The sequence below is a fragment of the Phalangium opilio genome, unplaced genomic scaffold (assembly GCF_054372755.1).
Source record: "Phalangium opilio isolate 3A_F unplaced genomic scaffold, DU_Popi_V2 ptg000002l_1, whole genome shotgun sequence".
In the NCBI taxonomy this organism is placed as follows: Eukaryota; Metazoa; Arthropoda; class Arachnida; order Opiliones; family Phalangiidae; genus Phalangium; species Phalangium opilio.
The window spans coordinates 4,293,412-4,309,881 of NW_028324144.1; the positions used below are offsets into that span (position 1 = coordinate 4,293,412).

Genomic DNA, 16,470 nt, shown 5'->3' on the forward strand with positions numbered 1-16,470 from the left:
TAATTGAAAAGTTTCATAATAGAACTTAAAAGAAACTCGAGATGCATGGGGATTAGACTTTTAGCGAAATCAGAAGGGGATAATGAAGGAAGGATGACACTCTGTATCCTCTTAATGCTTTAGTTATGTAACGTCATTCTTCCCAGGCTCACCCTTCATGTTTGCTTTCCTGCTCATCAAACTATAGATGGACATCGCACCGTGGGGTCAATTCTTTAACTGTTTGGTACTAAATCCTCGGCAATCAACCCACAAACCTCATCTTGACATGGGACAAAAATTTTGGCAAATAATTAAGCGTAATAGAGTAATGATGAGGGAACTATTTATCGCGTATGTGATTTGGTTAAGTAACCTTGCTCCAAATGCTCTGATGTTGGGAAGAATGGCGTTACACTTACCCCGCTTTGTGGTACACTTCTCTCGAAAGGGAAGTATTATATACTTCTGGCGAAATTAAAGGTGTATTTTGATTAGCCGCGGGATTAACGTTTTTAGTTATTACGATTATTCTTAATGTTCGTAGTTGTTGTGAATTATTAGGCTTAACGTTCGTAGTTCTTGTTGAATAGTTTGAGAAAAATGGTTTACAACAGATTCTAGATCGTCGTTTTTAAACACGCTATTACTTCTATCATAAGTTTATAAGATATGTTCCATAAGTGTGACACTACCTATACTTCATAATGCTAGAGACTTACAGCTCGACCTAGTTCGAGGGAGAACAACGGAAGCGAGAATTGAAGTCCTACACTCGGTGGGTGTTAATTTTGCAGGACTTCCATCTAGTCCTATTTGGTCTGCATTACTAAGCCCAAATTTGACAGCAGCGCCTCACCCGGCGTCTTCGCTTTACCCTCAATTTATGACCTACCACACTCACTTCATGACAAGCTCCAGTGACAAACTTATGGAACATATTTCATGAACTTATGTAGTAAGGTCACCAGATTCTATTTTAACCCCTACTTTTAAGAAGTGTACAGTAGTAAGCCTACCATGAGACTGGTTTAAATGTCAAGGTCAATGGAAGTACATTGCTTGCAACTATGCAAGTGGCATCCCGTATCTGCTCTCTATGAGAAGATAGCTTATGAACTTGTAACCAGTGACAAACTTATGGAACCTATGCTTCTATTGGGTTATAATATTTGTTCAATTCAACTCCATGCTTTTTTTAACCCTTTCCCCAAACACTGTAATATTATAACCCGCCTGAAACACTGTCTAACAGAAGTCTTATCAAGTTTTAGACACGGAAATAAAAGCACCCACCCTAAGTTGATACTTCAAAACCGTTTAAAGGCAATTTTTGTGGTTTAAAAACACGTAAAAGCTCCAAAGTTACGACTGTAGGAGAGAGACTAAGTATTTGTTTTGTCGCGAACCTATTTTGAGTAGGTAGTTTTCTCGCTTTCTAGACGTGTTATGGGGGTGTTATTGCCTTAACTCACGGAGTTCTCTACTTATGCCCCTACTTAAATGTATCTAACCAAACTCCAAAGACAGAAGCTGTTAAACCTTCTGAAACTTTCTCCCATAGCTCTTAAAAAGTATTTTTTTTTCTCGATCCAAGTTAACTGGTTGCCGCCCTGTTTTTTTTCTTTTGGAGGAAAAGTATAGCTCTTTAAGCGTCCCTGGCAGACAAACGGTAGCCAACAAACACAATTTATTCTATCTTAAAAGAAATAACACCCCAAAAGAAAGAAAGATGAAAGGAATAAAGAAATGTAGGTTTAGTTCTCGGTAGGGTAGGGTATATCACCTTCTTGTTTAATCAAGTACTTCTCAGTTCATTAAATAACATTAAATATATTTTAGATCGATTTAATGAATGAATTAGAATGATTTTCGTCGATTGAATGGCGATTATATCGATTAAATGGCTATTTTTATCGGTTAAATCGTTAATTTATCGATTAAATATTGATTTTTATCGATTAAATCGCTAATTTGTCGATTAAATTTTGATTTTTATCGATTAAATTGCTAATTTGTCGATTAAATTTTGATATTTATCGATTAAATCGCTAATTTGTCGATTAAATTTTGATTTTTATCGATTAAATCGCTAATTTGTCGATTAAATATTGATTTTTATCGATTAAATCGCTAATTTGTCGATTAAATATTGAATTTTATCGATTAAATATTGAATTTTATCGATTAAATCGCTAATTTGTCGATTAAATATTGATTTTTATCGATTAAATCGCTAATTTGTCGATTAAATATTGATTTTTATCGATTAAATCGCTAGTTTAACGATTAAATATTGATTTTTATCGATTAAATAAAAATCATATCTAATCGATCATATAGCGTTTTTATCAATTTAGTACCAATACATCGATCAAAAAATCGCGATTTTGATTTACAAAACCATATCCTGATTTAATCAAACCCTAACCAGAAGTAATATCCATCTCTACTTTCCAACCGAAATTGTTGGTACATAATTTCTTTTCTTATAAGAAGCGCGATGAAATTCTTTATAATATTATAATTGCGGTAAAACTGTAGCCGGTCCCCATGGGGTTAGCTACAAGATGTTTTGGTGACATTAATGACACGACCATCTCATCCGTACAAAAAATATATTTCCGAAATTTTTTAGCATCTGCTTCCTCAGCTTGCTTGTGTATGTCGCTCGCTTTGGTTTTTGGGTCCGCGGTCGCTCGCTCACTCACTGGCGCTATTCCATTTACATGTTCAACTTCCTGTCCCATCGACGGAAGTACTGTTGCGTCAAAAAATTACCCGCCATCATTTTCCTCCTCCCACTCTGTCCTGTCCCTGTAACGGCGGCGGTCCAATAAGGCCCTTCATCAAGCTTCTATAACAAGAATTCATCTTTGTTCTTGGCATTGCAGTCAATATCCCATATTGTGCAAGCTCTCTTATATACCACGCACACATCCACCGTATCGAAGATACTTAACCAAAATATTTAAAGTGATAGTTGTACCACAAATCTAACCCTTTGTTTTTGTTAAAAACATTATTATTTAAGTTGTGAAGTTATATTGTCTTGAAAATAATCAATGACTGACTGACTGATTCACTTGATAGTCAATGCCCAGTCCTAACCACTTTGGCTAGAAATTTGAAATTATGCAGGGACGTAAATCTTAAGTTGTAGGGACTCTCTAAGAAATATTTTTCTAATCCGCCGCTATCTTGATTGAAATGGTGGCCCGCAATGTAAAAAAAAACCTTCATTGTGGATTATTCAATTATTGCATTTCAACAGATTTCTTTAGTATGCACTGGTTCCCCCATATCTTTTAGACGGACATTATGGCTATTGTGTTTCGATTTGCCTCCATCTTTTAAAATGACGGCCCAATAACTAATAAAAATGCCCCGGGCATTTGTTTATGCTACTTAATAATAGAATGTCTTCTGAAAATTTAATTGTTGATGAAAACTTGGGAATAAGTAAATATTTTTTATTTACTTGGAAACCTTTAAATATCTGGGACTTCGGCCAGCGTTTGGTGGACATACTTGATTAGCAGTAATTTCAGTCCATTTAGTTCAGTTTTAACAGGTAGTAAAATAATTACTGAGGTTTAAATTAATGCTTATTTTCAAAATTAAATACTATGAAAAACCTGCATTTTTTCGGAATTTACTGAGGAAAATTTCAATATCTTTCACTTCAGTCGAGTGATTGCAATGATTTCTACACCTTGATTTTGCATAATTAGGTATCTACGTATGCAACTAAATCTTTAAGATTAAAACCTTTTCAATTTCGAAGAAGTCACGTTTTAGTTACAACTACCTCTTTACCACTCAACTTCCGAATACTTTGTATATACCCGAAAAACGGAAGTTAAAATTTCCCATTTGCTGATGGATTTTTATTCAGCCTTGTCCTTTTTCATCTTAAAAACGCAATTACATTGAAGGCTAGCTTTGTCTCATAATCCAGGCAACGTTTCTCCTTTCCACGTATTACATTCTTAGCTTGAAAAACTCTTATAAAAACGTTTGACCATCCAACAGTAGATCTTTTTGTGGCAATGGTGACCACTGAAGCGTTAATTTGACCCACCATATCCGGAATAGAAAAAAAACGTCAAATTTTTTAATCGTTAGGGTTTTCTATTCATACTCTTTCTACCCTCGCTCGCGCCCAAGATGGGTACCACGTGAAGAGGTTTTCCCGCCAGAATGTTGTTTTTTTTCCTTTGGTGTAGGGGTAAGGCCAAGGCTTAGAGAAAAATATCTTTAGGTCCTGGTCTAGCTAGCTTTCCTACTGACCTAGTGCCCTCCTGAAGAAGGGTTTTTTTGTCTGCTTGATCAGTATTTGACGTCTGGTCGTGTCCAGCGTGCCACGTGGTGCCACGCGTCATAAATATCTTTAACGAAGGCTTTCTACTTCATTAGGCTTAGCGATACAGATAAGGAAAAGTATTTTTAACCCAAGGAATCCATCCAGGGAAATGACTCTTAAAAAAGATGACATGTTCCTGACGGACTCGAGATATGGACTGTTTTGTGTTTTTTCTTTCTTGGGAGCTTGTAGCTTATTGGGCTATGATTTTTCTGTCCCTAATGTTAAATGAGAAGACATATATTGGTCCTAGACTGCGGTTTCAAAGCGGATGCAATAAGCCTTGTCCTCTAAGTCTAAGAAAAGAAATATGTCGATCCCTGTGTGATTTCCCGAAATAACTCAACTTGCTGCATGCAAGGACATTGGAAATATTATTACAGGGCTGCCAGATTTTTTAACGATGTCCTCTCTTAGGGGTATTGCCATTACTCTCGGTCTTGGTAACATGATAACAATAAGTTTGACAGTTCTAATGCTAAATTGCTTAAAAGAGAAGCTTAGATAACATTATACCTTAAAAGATGGGCCTTTTTTCGCTTTTTCTAAATATAAAAGGAACAAGATGGTATCATGCGGGGCAGACGAAGGTCCCGGGTTCGATTCCCAGTGGTGTTGTGTAGAAGGAAATAAATATTATAAATTCAAAAATAGTTGATAAAAAAAATTATGGAGCCAACTCCACCTAGAAGTGGTTTTACAAAGTACTATTTAAAAATAACGAACGAAACATCTTCCACATCATCATCTTTATCATCTTCTTCTTCTACACACCAGGTCAAACTAATAGCCCATCGCATTTACTTATGTAGCTGAAAAAAAATAAATTAAATCTTATTACGAAATAATTAGCATTTAATTAGTCTTAAGAACAATGACTACTGACTGCCTTGTCATGTTTAGAAGCGTCTGCTAACCAGAATCCCTTACGCTTATATGATTGGTTGGGGTTTTTTGTGGCAATCACAGCTTCATTAAGGTATTCATTGAGGATCTCTTAATGTCTGGCATGGTCATTATGAAAAAGTCCCCAAATATTTTCTACTCCAAATATATTATTATATATTTTACCAAAGTAGAGAGACCGGCCCGTTCTCAAACTAGTCTGGACTCCGGAGATAATTTAGTTTTAAGAACATTAGAGAAAGAGAAACTGTATTATTAAATATTTTTCTCGGCGCCGAATAATTATTGCCTGATTATTGTTTATTTGGGAACTATGCAATTACTAATTGAACTTGTTCAGGGAGAAATATTTTAACGCCTTTAATTCACGTAATGATGTTTAGAAATTAAGGCTTAGGTATATTATCAATAACAAATTTAATTCGGGTTTGATTATTAAATATTTATTCCCAGGAATACATACAGCTAATTGGAATCATTGTGTACGTGAAAATCATTTTCACTCAACGTATCTAGGCGGGTTTTGTGGGAAGAGCTATAGACTAATCATTATGTATGACTAATTTTACCTCATGAATAATTTATCTTGCTGCCAGTTGCACCTTGTCGCGTCGCTATACTAACCAATGAAATCACAGTTATAAAGACGCCATCAGAATTATTAATAGGCGTGACGAGTTGTAAGTTCTCAAGCTCGGCCCACAAAACCCGCATAGAAATGAACATGGGGTATTTTTGGGGAACACAATATTTCCTAGTAGCTGTATATATTCCTGATATATTATTTAAAATCCAGTTAATAAATTGGAATTTTATTAAACGTATATATAGTAACGAATAAATTGACAGCAATGACGTGTCACCCAGACATATATTACGAAATATGTGTGCCTTTCGGTTTTAATTAAACTAATTTATTTTCATCCAAATTCTTTCACGAATTTCCAAACACCAAAACCTTAGTTAGCCTAAATTAATCGTTACTATCCCTTTAATTAATTAAAATTAATCTGAATTCTAGCCAAAAATTTTGAATTCCTTACACAAGCACTAAAAAGGGGCCAAACTAAGAAAAATAAAACATGACGTATTGGGCTTTACTTAACGAGACAGTTCGCCTAACATCCCTCTCTAAAAAAAATAATATTATAAATAATTTGATTATCTTAAAAAGTAGGTCAGTTTTTAAGTAGTTGATATTTTTAAATCCTCATTCGGGACGTCCTGTATGTAGAGTGCATGCTTGGGGTATATCGGTACCCCGTATGTCCCAAAACAGAAACTGAATCCAATCCCCCCAAGTTGATCGTAACAGACTCTGTCCTGAGTCAGACTAGAAATTTTTACGCCTTCAAAACCTTAGTATCTAGAGTTAGTCAAAAGTACTTCAATGCTCTTTACTAAATTTATATACTTCTCTACGACACCCAATTGGGGCATAACACCCCCGCATGGAGCGAAACCCGTCCATCTGCGCGACGTTTACCCCCTGGACTAACCAAATGACACCCTGTTACACCTCGGAACTCCCTTAACACCCCCAACACCCATCCTTAAGCCTAACTCAATTCCCCAGCCTCTTATATATCAAAAACGTATCTGACCGTATACAATTGTACTAAGGGTGTTATTGTATACTGTCCTGAAGAGATTCAGTTCTGACATGAATCGCTTTCCAGTTTGTTTTGGTTGTTGAGGGAATTTGTATCCTACAACTGTGTTTGAAGGGTTAGGAAGGACTTTCAGAGGGTTGGTTGGAAGAGGACTTTCTTAAATTTAGGAAATTTTAAAGATCAGGGGCTTTAATTAAAGTTTTTTAATGAACTTATTGAATTTTAAATGGGTAAGAAAGGGTCCGGGAAAACCTAGAGAAGTCAGGGAATTTAATAATAGACCTAGTTTTGGTAGAACGGGGTGAAGTAAGGAAATTTAAAAGGAGTCAAAATGGTCAGCGAGTTTTAAGAAAGTTATCGAAGAAAATCAACGCCCAGCCTAAACCGCTTGACCTAGAACGCTGAAAATTTGCAAAGATGTTTACTGTTAAGTAGTAGGTGTGTACTAAGAAAGAGTTTTCCAGATCACCGCCATCTTTAAAAATGGTGGCCAGAAATGTGCAAAACCTTTGTTTGTGGATTAATGTCCGTGCTTTTCAACAGATTTCTTTAATATTTAGTAAACTGGACCACTATATCCTATAGATGGCCCTTATGGCTTTTCGGTTTCTATTTGCCGCCATATTGAAAAATGGCGGCCAGAAATGTAAGCTAAACCTTCTTTATAGAATAACGTCTGTGCATTTCAACATATTTCTTTAATATTTAGTAAACTTGACCACTATATCCTATAGATGGGCCTTATGCCTTTTGGGTTCTATTGGCCGCCATCTTTTAAAATGGCGGTTCGATAGCTAATAAAAATGTCCCCGACTAGTTGACGAGCAACGCAGGGTTTCTTTGCTACTAGCATTGAAATATTCACGGTAAAATGAAATGACTAAACTGCGAGGGAGGGTAGTAGTACTAGCTTCAGCGGTTAAGTTTTTTTTTAAAGTAATCCGATTTGACAGAAATATACTCTCTCTTTATGTCTCCCTCTGTGTCTCTCCCCATATTTTGCGGGAGTTTTTTAGGTCTAATTTTACTTCATGGCTCGTTTCACTATTTCTTTGAATGAATTCAATGTTGCGGTGGACTTGTTAGGAATTGTATGAAAAAAGTTTGACAAATTCACTACACATTTATCAAACAAAATCTCCCCCCAAAAATACGAAGTTGAGTTTAACTAAACTGGCAAAATAGACCTTTTCGATTCAATTAACAAAGAGCAGTCGTGTCTTGCCTTTAATAGTAGAGTTCATTCAATAACTCGTGGTTAACGTGAAAGGCTTGGTTGAAATCAAAAGGAGTAGAACGGGTAAGATTCCTCTGAAGTTGTGGGTTCTACTTCAAGGTTAATAATAAGCGATACAGCTTTGACCGTCAATAGATATCTATCTGCTACTTTTCAAGCCGCCATTTTAAAATATGGCGGCGAGTTCAACCCAAAAAAGCCATAAACTGGTTAACAGGATATGTAGAACCAAGAAGTGATATGCAGTTTATTAGGGAGATGGTATAAGATGCCTAAGTATTTGCGGGTTATAGTTCCAGTCGCCCTTTCAAAATACAAGGGGGAGGACGTAAAAGGAGGCCGGGCTATTTCGCTGCCTCTCCTCAGTCGGAAAATACTAGTAATTTTCGTTATTCGCGTCGCGCTGACGTGAGTTTTCAAGAACCAATGAGATGCTGGTTGTAATTTAGAGGCGGGGATTAACTCCGGACCTACTATACGTTTGGACTGGAGATAAATCTGGAAATGTGAACTTATATCTTCTCCCTAGTAAACTAGATATCGCTTCTTGGTAGAACCTTATACTAAATATTATTGAAATAAGTTGGAACGAAAGATGAACGTTATTTCGTGAGCAAGAATTTTTAATTTATGGTCGCCATTTTCCAACATGACCGCGGATTAAATAAAAACATTTGTTAATGTTCTTAAGCGGTTTGAGCTGGGCGTTGATTTAATCAATTTTTTGGTATTAACAATGTCTTGGGAAACAATAACTTCCTATTTAATGCTGTATTTTCTATGCCGCTTTAAAATAACAGCGCAATTATATCAAAATGCGCACAAAGAACTGCGCAATGGCTAATTACCTCCCTGCTATGAATGGCCATCCATTTATCCATTAGTGATATGGTGATATATTACTCCTTTCAAAGGTGTTATAATTTTGATATTTATCTCTCAAATACTCCGGCCTATGTTTAAATATAATTGTCATCATTAAATAAAAACAAATTAAAATTAATAACGTATAATTTTCTCGCATTAAATATTTTGTTTGCGATGATTTGAATAATTGATGGTTTTAAAGTCGCCTAGCTTATTTATTTATTTATTTATTTGTTTATTTATTTTTTTTCAATAACAAATTAAATGTAGATCTATAATATTTCTTTAGAGCTCTTTGAATCGTAGGCAACATCAGAATACGTGAGAAAATAAGAAGTAAAGATTAATTTGTTAAGAAAGTTGAATGTGTATTTTGAAAGAAAGAAAGAAAGAAAGAAAGAGAAAAAAAGGTTTTTTGAGTATTGTGATTTGGGTCAAGGTTTACAAGCGAGTTGTGAGAAAATCCCTTCTTTTTGAAAAGCGGTGCATGGAAGGTTTCTGTCTCCAACAGAAGTAGATCTTTAACACCCTCCCTATTTGCCGTAATTATGGTTAAGTAAGGTCTAAATTGTTTGTTATATCCACCATCCAGTTCTAGTCTTTCTATACTCAAAAGGAACCAACCAGTAATAGCAAGAATCCATGTAAGGCAGAGAATAAGAATGTATACTGATATATAGAATTGTTCTGTCGTGATATCAGGTTTATTTCTTTGTTTCACTTCGCCGCCATATTGAATAGGTTTTATATATAATAGAGGGGAGGAGCTACGGGGACATGACGTCAATATTGGTAGTTTAAATTGTATGGCCTGAGCTGACGACTTCCAATATGGTGGCCAAAACTGAGTTAAAAGACAGGAGGGTGTAACATCATGGTAGCACACTATAAACCATTTCGATGTAACTAAAGGGGGTAAGGCTTTGCCTTCCATCTTGCTTATTTTGCGCCTGCGCTTTAGTCTTCTTCTATCATGAAAGTGCGCAGAGATTTCAATGTATCAAGCCCCTTACTGAAACTGAGGGTTGCCTACCCTTTTTTATCTCAAAATGATCTATTGCGCATTTCTTCGCGCGCAGTTTCAAAGTGAAGGCGCACTGACCAGTAAGATTTTGTTTCTAAGCGCATCTCCGTCGACGCATACCCTGGTCACGTGATCATTCATTACTGGAAAAGACACCAGGGGGCTTTGAAATTCATAAACACATTAGAAAAAGTCGCTCTGATGCGTAAACGTAAGGTCTTCGACCGTGATTGGGTATATCGGAAGCAGGGATAACGCTAGAATCATAAGGGTCATTTATACTTTTAATTATGCAGTTAATTAACGAGAATAAAGCAATTAGTTTTTTAAACTTTTAAAAACACAATTCGAAAGCGTATTAAGACTGCTACAAATAACTCCTTGGGAAAGAAAATCTTTCGACGATGTTTTTTTTCTTCTATATTTTGGGTGCTACCTGTTTACAAAATCCGATCCCAAAAACCTCCGCATTTAAATTTTTGTTTAAAAGCATTTAAGTATTTAGTCACTCAAATCTCGTTCAACTAAATCCTTTTTAATTCCAGCTAGACTATATATTTTTTCTTGTCTCAATTAAGTTGTTTTAAAGTCCTATTACTTATGTGGTTGATATTTATTTCAAAGGTCTTTCCAAAATCAGGGCGTTAGCCATTCCGAATTTTTCAAAAATTATAATTTAAATCGGTTCGCACCCAAATTGAAACGAAAATCCGAAACAACAACAAAATATAAATACAAATTTATATTTATTTTTTTGATAAAAACTAGTTTATTTGTAAAGTGTACAAATAATATCGTGAAAGATTAAGATTTGACGTTTTAAGAAAATCTGTAAAAGGTGAATTATTTCAGAAGCTGTCGAATGTAAGATAGTTTCTTTAATTTTTAAAAAGATGTCGAATGTAAGATAGTTTCTTTAATTTTTAAAAAGATGTCGAATGTAGGATAGTTTCTTTAATTTTTAAAAAGATGTCGACAATTTGAAATCTCTATTACGGAAAATACATTTTTTTCTGTTTATAAGGATTTCAGGATATTTTGTGAAAAATATAGAATCTCATAGGATTTTTTGTGAAAAATATAGCATTTAATGGGATTTTTCATGAAAAATATAGCATTTAATGGGATTTTTCATGAAAAATATAGCATTTAATGGGATTTTTCATGAAAAATATAGCATTTAATGGGATTTTTCATGAAAAATATAGAATTTCATAGTATTTTTCATGAAAAATATAGAATTTCATAGTATTTTTTGTGAAAAATATAGCATTTAATGGGATTTTTCATAAAATATTGTATTTCATAGGATTTTTTATGAAAAATATAGCATTTCATAGGATTTGTTTTATAAAAAATATAGAATTTCATGGGATTTTTTATGAAAAATAAAGCCTTTCGTGGGATTTTTTTATGAAAAATATAGCCTTTCGTGGGATTTTTTTATGAAAAATATAGCCTTTCGTGGGATTTTTTATGAAAAATATAGCCTTTCGTGGGATTTTTTTTATGAAAAATATAGCCTTTCGTGGGATTTTTTTTATGAAAAATATAGCCTTTCGTGGGATTTTTTTTATGAAAAATATAGCCTTTCGTGGGATTTTTTTATGAAAAATATAGCCTTCCGTGGGATTTTATTTATGAAAAATATAGCCTTTCGTGGGATTTTTTATGAAAAATATAGCCTTTGGTGGGATTTTTTTTATGAAAAATATAGCATTTCATGGGATTTTTTTAATGAAAAATATAGCATTTCATAGGATTTTTTATTAAAAATATAGAATTTCAATGGATTTTTTTTTAAGAAAAATGTAGCATTTCATAGGATATTTGTTGATATTAACCTTTGATAGTAAAATATAATGATTAATACTAGCGTGGGAATTAGTCCCGAATTTAAAAATAAACAAACAAAAATATGACAAGTAGTAGTAGTTATTGTATTATCAACTTTCTCCAACATTTTTTATGTTCAATATTTTGTATAAAAAATCCCTTTGTATTATCAGATCTTTTGTTAAAAGAAATTTAGGGGTAAATTTTTTTTTGTTGGGCTTTTACTTTATAACGTTTCCTAGATTAAGAATTTTACGTTATTATATATTTATACCAAGAATACATAAAGCTACTAGGAATAATTGTGCACTCATATATCACCCATATTAATTTCTACGCGGGTTTTGTGGGCCGGGCTTGAGAACTTAGTATCTGTTTCGCCTCATAACTCTGACGTAGATTTCTAACCGTGATTTCATTGCTTTGAAGCAACGTGGATCTTAGTCGCAGGCGCAAGGTGCAATGTGCAGAGAGATAAACTTCGTTATACATAATGATTAGTCCATAGCTCATCCCACAAAAAATCCGCGCCTAGGTAAAATGGTTTTCACGTTCGCAATGATTCCGAGTAGCTGTATGCATTCCTCTTTTTATATATATATATATAGTCTTGAAATTGGGGTAAGTCGTGACCGGTAGTCCCTAGACGTTCGGAGTCATGGATGGGGTTTTGTAATTTCTCTTCCCACTAAATTTCTTAGAACTTGTAATACATCACATGATAGTTATGAGTAACAGTAGGATGCCTTTCATATTGCAAAGAAACTATTTTTGCAAACTTTTTTCCCATTGTATTAATTTGATATGAGGAAGAATCTTGTATTTGGAATGTTCAGGGTGTTTCTGATTAGTCAGCCATAAATTAAAGGGTCAAACTGAGTGGAAAGTGTCATAGAGCATGAGAGTCTACAACATTTAGTTAACGGAGATATGGGCTTCCAAGGAAGTTATCACGAATTGTGGACTATGACATCATGTCATCCTTCAATAGGTTTCAACTTAAGAACGTTATTGAACCTTTATCATTCTATTAGAAGTGGGTTACTATTTAATGGGCAGAAGTGTTCGTACGCTGGTAAAGTGAAGCTAATTACGCCACATGTGTGACTATTTCCTTGTTTAAGGGGCCCATCTATGTTTGGAAGCTCTTATCTTGTAACTTAATGTTGAAGACCCCATGTTCTTGGACCCTTCCACCCAGCAGACTTACTAGAAACATTCTGTATAGTGGAACAGATCTGAGCAATACGTATTTGGTCCGCAACTTCTAGACTCGTTTATTTATTTATTTTCTTCAATACTACCCCCAATTTCAATTTGGTTTCAAAATCAGATTAAAACCCTTCATACCAACATAACTTCATAAGATATGTTGGCCATAAGTTTGTCACTGGTTGTCATGAAGTGAATGAGGTAGGTCATAGATTCGAGGTAAAGTGAAGACGCCTGGTGAGGCACTGCTGTCAAATTTGGGCTTAGTAATGCAGACTAAATAGGAGCTAGATGGAAGTCCTGCAAAATTAACCACCGAGTGTATTACTTCAATTCTCGCTTCCGTCGTTCTGCTAGAACTAGCTCGAGCTGTAAGTCTCTCAGAAGCATTTCGAAGTATAGGTAGTGTCTTGCTTATGGAACATATCACTTATAAACTTATTATACTAATTATAAAACTTAACCAATGAAATACATTCATTAAGTCTTGAATAATATAAAATCCCAAGACATCAGAAATAGTTGTCAGCATTAAGGCATTAATAATAACAGTGAAAGAAATCAGGACTGGTAATAAACCCGTATGGATATCCATGTAACCAAGAACAGTCACTTGAGTAGTTGATGGGCGTAGTATAGATGCGGAACTGTGTGTGTGCCTTTTGCCTGGGTGTATCGAGGGCGCCACGGTTCGTGACCCGTCGTCACGTTATTCGGAAGCCCCCGACCCACGCGATATTGTTCGTTTGATCTACTTGTAATAATCGTGCGGTAGTCTTAATGGCCACGGACTCCAATTCAACTTTCGGATCTCAAGCTCGTTCTCCTCGAAATCAAATACGGTTTTTTTTTATTCTTAATGCATTTTTTCCCCCAGCACCCAATTGTTTTTCAGTTTTCGAAGGTTGTTTTATATATTCATTCTAACTGAAAAAAAATATTACAATTGTATTATCCTTTCGAAAGTTACAAAAGTTTTTGAAGAATTTTATTTGGTACCGTAAGAGTCAATTTTTAGTATGGTTTAGCTATTTGAGAGCTGTACGGTGAACGGATCGTGTGTAGAATTTTCAGCTATCTTTATCTCAAGTGGCTTTTATTAGATTTGCTAAAATTAAAAATGCCCTGGTGTTTTGATTAACTGTTATCGATTTTGAAAAATGGTAGAGAAATTTACTGAAACGTTAGTGATATTGAAAATGGGACTGAAATCGGGGATCATACAAACCTGGAAAACACAGGGAAATAGTTGACAAAAATGCAGGAGAAACTCCGGAGTTTTTAGAAAAATTCAGGGAAATCAGGGAAATTTGTGAGGTTTGAGTACGTTTGTTCTGAAGGGGGTGCTTCAACTATGAAAAAACACTCCCGGTGTTATTACTCCATATATGGGGAGAAAAACCTGGAAAACTTAGGCAAATCGGAAAAGTCGGCCATTTTGAAAATATGAATGAAATTTACTGAGAAGTCCGTGATTTTGAAATAGGGAGTGTGAAATTAGTAATTTTGAAAATGGCGGTGAAATTTACCTTAAAGTTAGTATTTTTGAAAATGGCGGTGAAATTTACCTTAAAGTTAGTATTTTTGAAAATGGCGGTGAAATTTACCTTAAAGTTAGTATTTTTGAAAATGGCGGTGAAATTTACCTTAAAGTTAGTATTTTTGAAAATGGCGGTGAAATTTACCTTAAAGTTAGTATTTTTGAAAATGGCGGTGAAATTTACCTTAAAGTTAGTAATTTTGAAATTTGGAGTGTAATTTACTAGAAAGTCAGGGATTTTGAAATATGGAGTGTAATTTACTAGAAAGTCAGGGATTTTGAAATTTGGAGTGTAATTTACTAGAAAGTCAGTGATTTTGAAATTTGGAGTGTAATTTACTAGAAAGTCAGTGATTTTGAAATTTGGAGTGTAATTTACTAGAAAGTCAGGGATTTTTGAATTGGAGTGAAATTTCGGGTAATTTTAAAGTTGTCAGAAAAATCAAGGTCTTTGATATTGGTATTTTTATAGTAGTAATGAGCAATTAATAATAGGTTTCATGACACTAGTAATTTTCAGTAACAAGTTGGAAAATTACTATCATGAAAAAACTTTAGATGGCCAGAGATAACCTGAAAAGTCAGGGCAAGCTGTCGGTAACCCTGTAAAAATAAACCCACTAGGTTATATAAACGACTGGTCGTCTTCGAATAGCTAATCCAGTCTGTATGAAAGACAGTTATCACATCAACGCTGTGAACGGGATCGTGACCGACCCACATTGTTATCACTTTCGACGATGCTATTCTTTCGTATATATTTTCATCAAGAAACAAATTAAGATACGGGATATTATAAAAAACATATATATATAAATATTTTGTTGAGAAAAACCAGTTAAATAGTTATTAAGAAAATTCGCAAAGCTCTTATTGTTTTAAGTTGTTAATATTATGATATGAGGAAGGCATGTAGGATTGTAGATGGACCTGTTGCTTCGTTGGCGTGTTACGCTTTTTGGTTGGGTTAAAATTACGTAACGATATATCTATTCATAGAATACCAGTAGCAACGATACAAATCCTTGTCCGTTACTTTACGTAAAAATGTTACGGGTTTTAGAATAGGATGTTCTTTTAACTTTAATCATACAATCAACTAAACTTACCACTTTTTCAAATATGTAGCGTAGCGTGTTTGTGATAAGTCTGTCATAAATTAAGGAGATGTTATTTTCGAGGGGCTAGTCATTCGCCCAAATTGTGTACACCTTGTTGATTTCTGAATTTTTATGTGAATTCCGTTGATTACTGAATGAATTCCTTGATTTCTGTGATTACGATTATTTTCGGCGATTTCCATAATCTGTACACTGATTTCCCGTTATTGCCGCAGATTACTTGCAATTCCTGTTTAAATTCCAATGAATTCCGGTGATTTTTTTTGGTGAATGCCGTGATTACCACTGGATTCTTCGTGAATTACGATGAATGCAGTGACTATTTCTATTTCAACTGATTGTGATATTTGTTATTGATTTTCGAATTCCTCGATTGATTATGTGTGATTATTTCACGAAAAGTGTGATTACCGATCTGATTAAAAAAGATTACTAGTAAATCATGCGATTATTTCTGATTTTCTCAAGATTTCACGTGATTTCCAGTTGTTATTGGAGATATCTGATTACCTTGGATTACCCCAAGAATAATTTTGATTACTGATGATTTCCTAAGAATTCTAGAAATCAGTTAATCGATTTCTGCGGCTTTGTACACCTGATTATTCAAGTGACTAACCCCTCGGTTCTTTAGGAAATCGATTTTGAGTCGAAAATGTAACTTCTATCTCCATTAAGGGACTCTAGCTGTTTTGGAGTTACGATTGCATCCAGAGTATTTTACTGATGACCCCTTAAATTTAATTAAGAAACTGAAAGATAATAATAA

General features: G+C 34.5%; 1 long non-coding RNA gene across 1 annotated transcript; it reads right to left on the reverse strand.

Annotated features, from left to right (window-relative positions):
- Positions 1–13,228: 13,228 nt before the first annotated feature.
- On the reverse strand, positions 13,229–15,927 carry LOC149718386 (uncharacterized). The gene is made up of 3 exons (XR_016382949.1): positions 15,690–15,927; positions 14,040–14,148; positions 13,229–13,967 (listed from the first exon to the last, which is right to left on the reverse strand). It is a non-coding gene; the product is annotated as an uncharacterized LOC149718386 (long non-coding RNA).
- Positions 15,928–16,470: the final 543 nt, after the last annotated feature.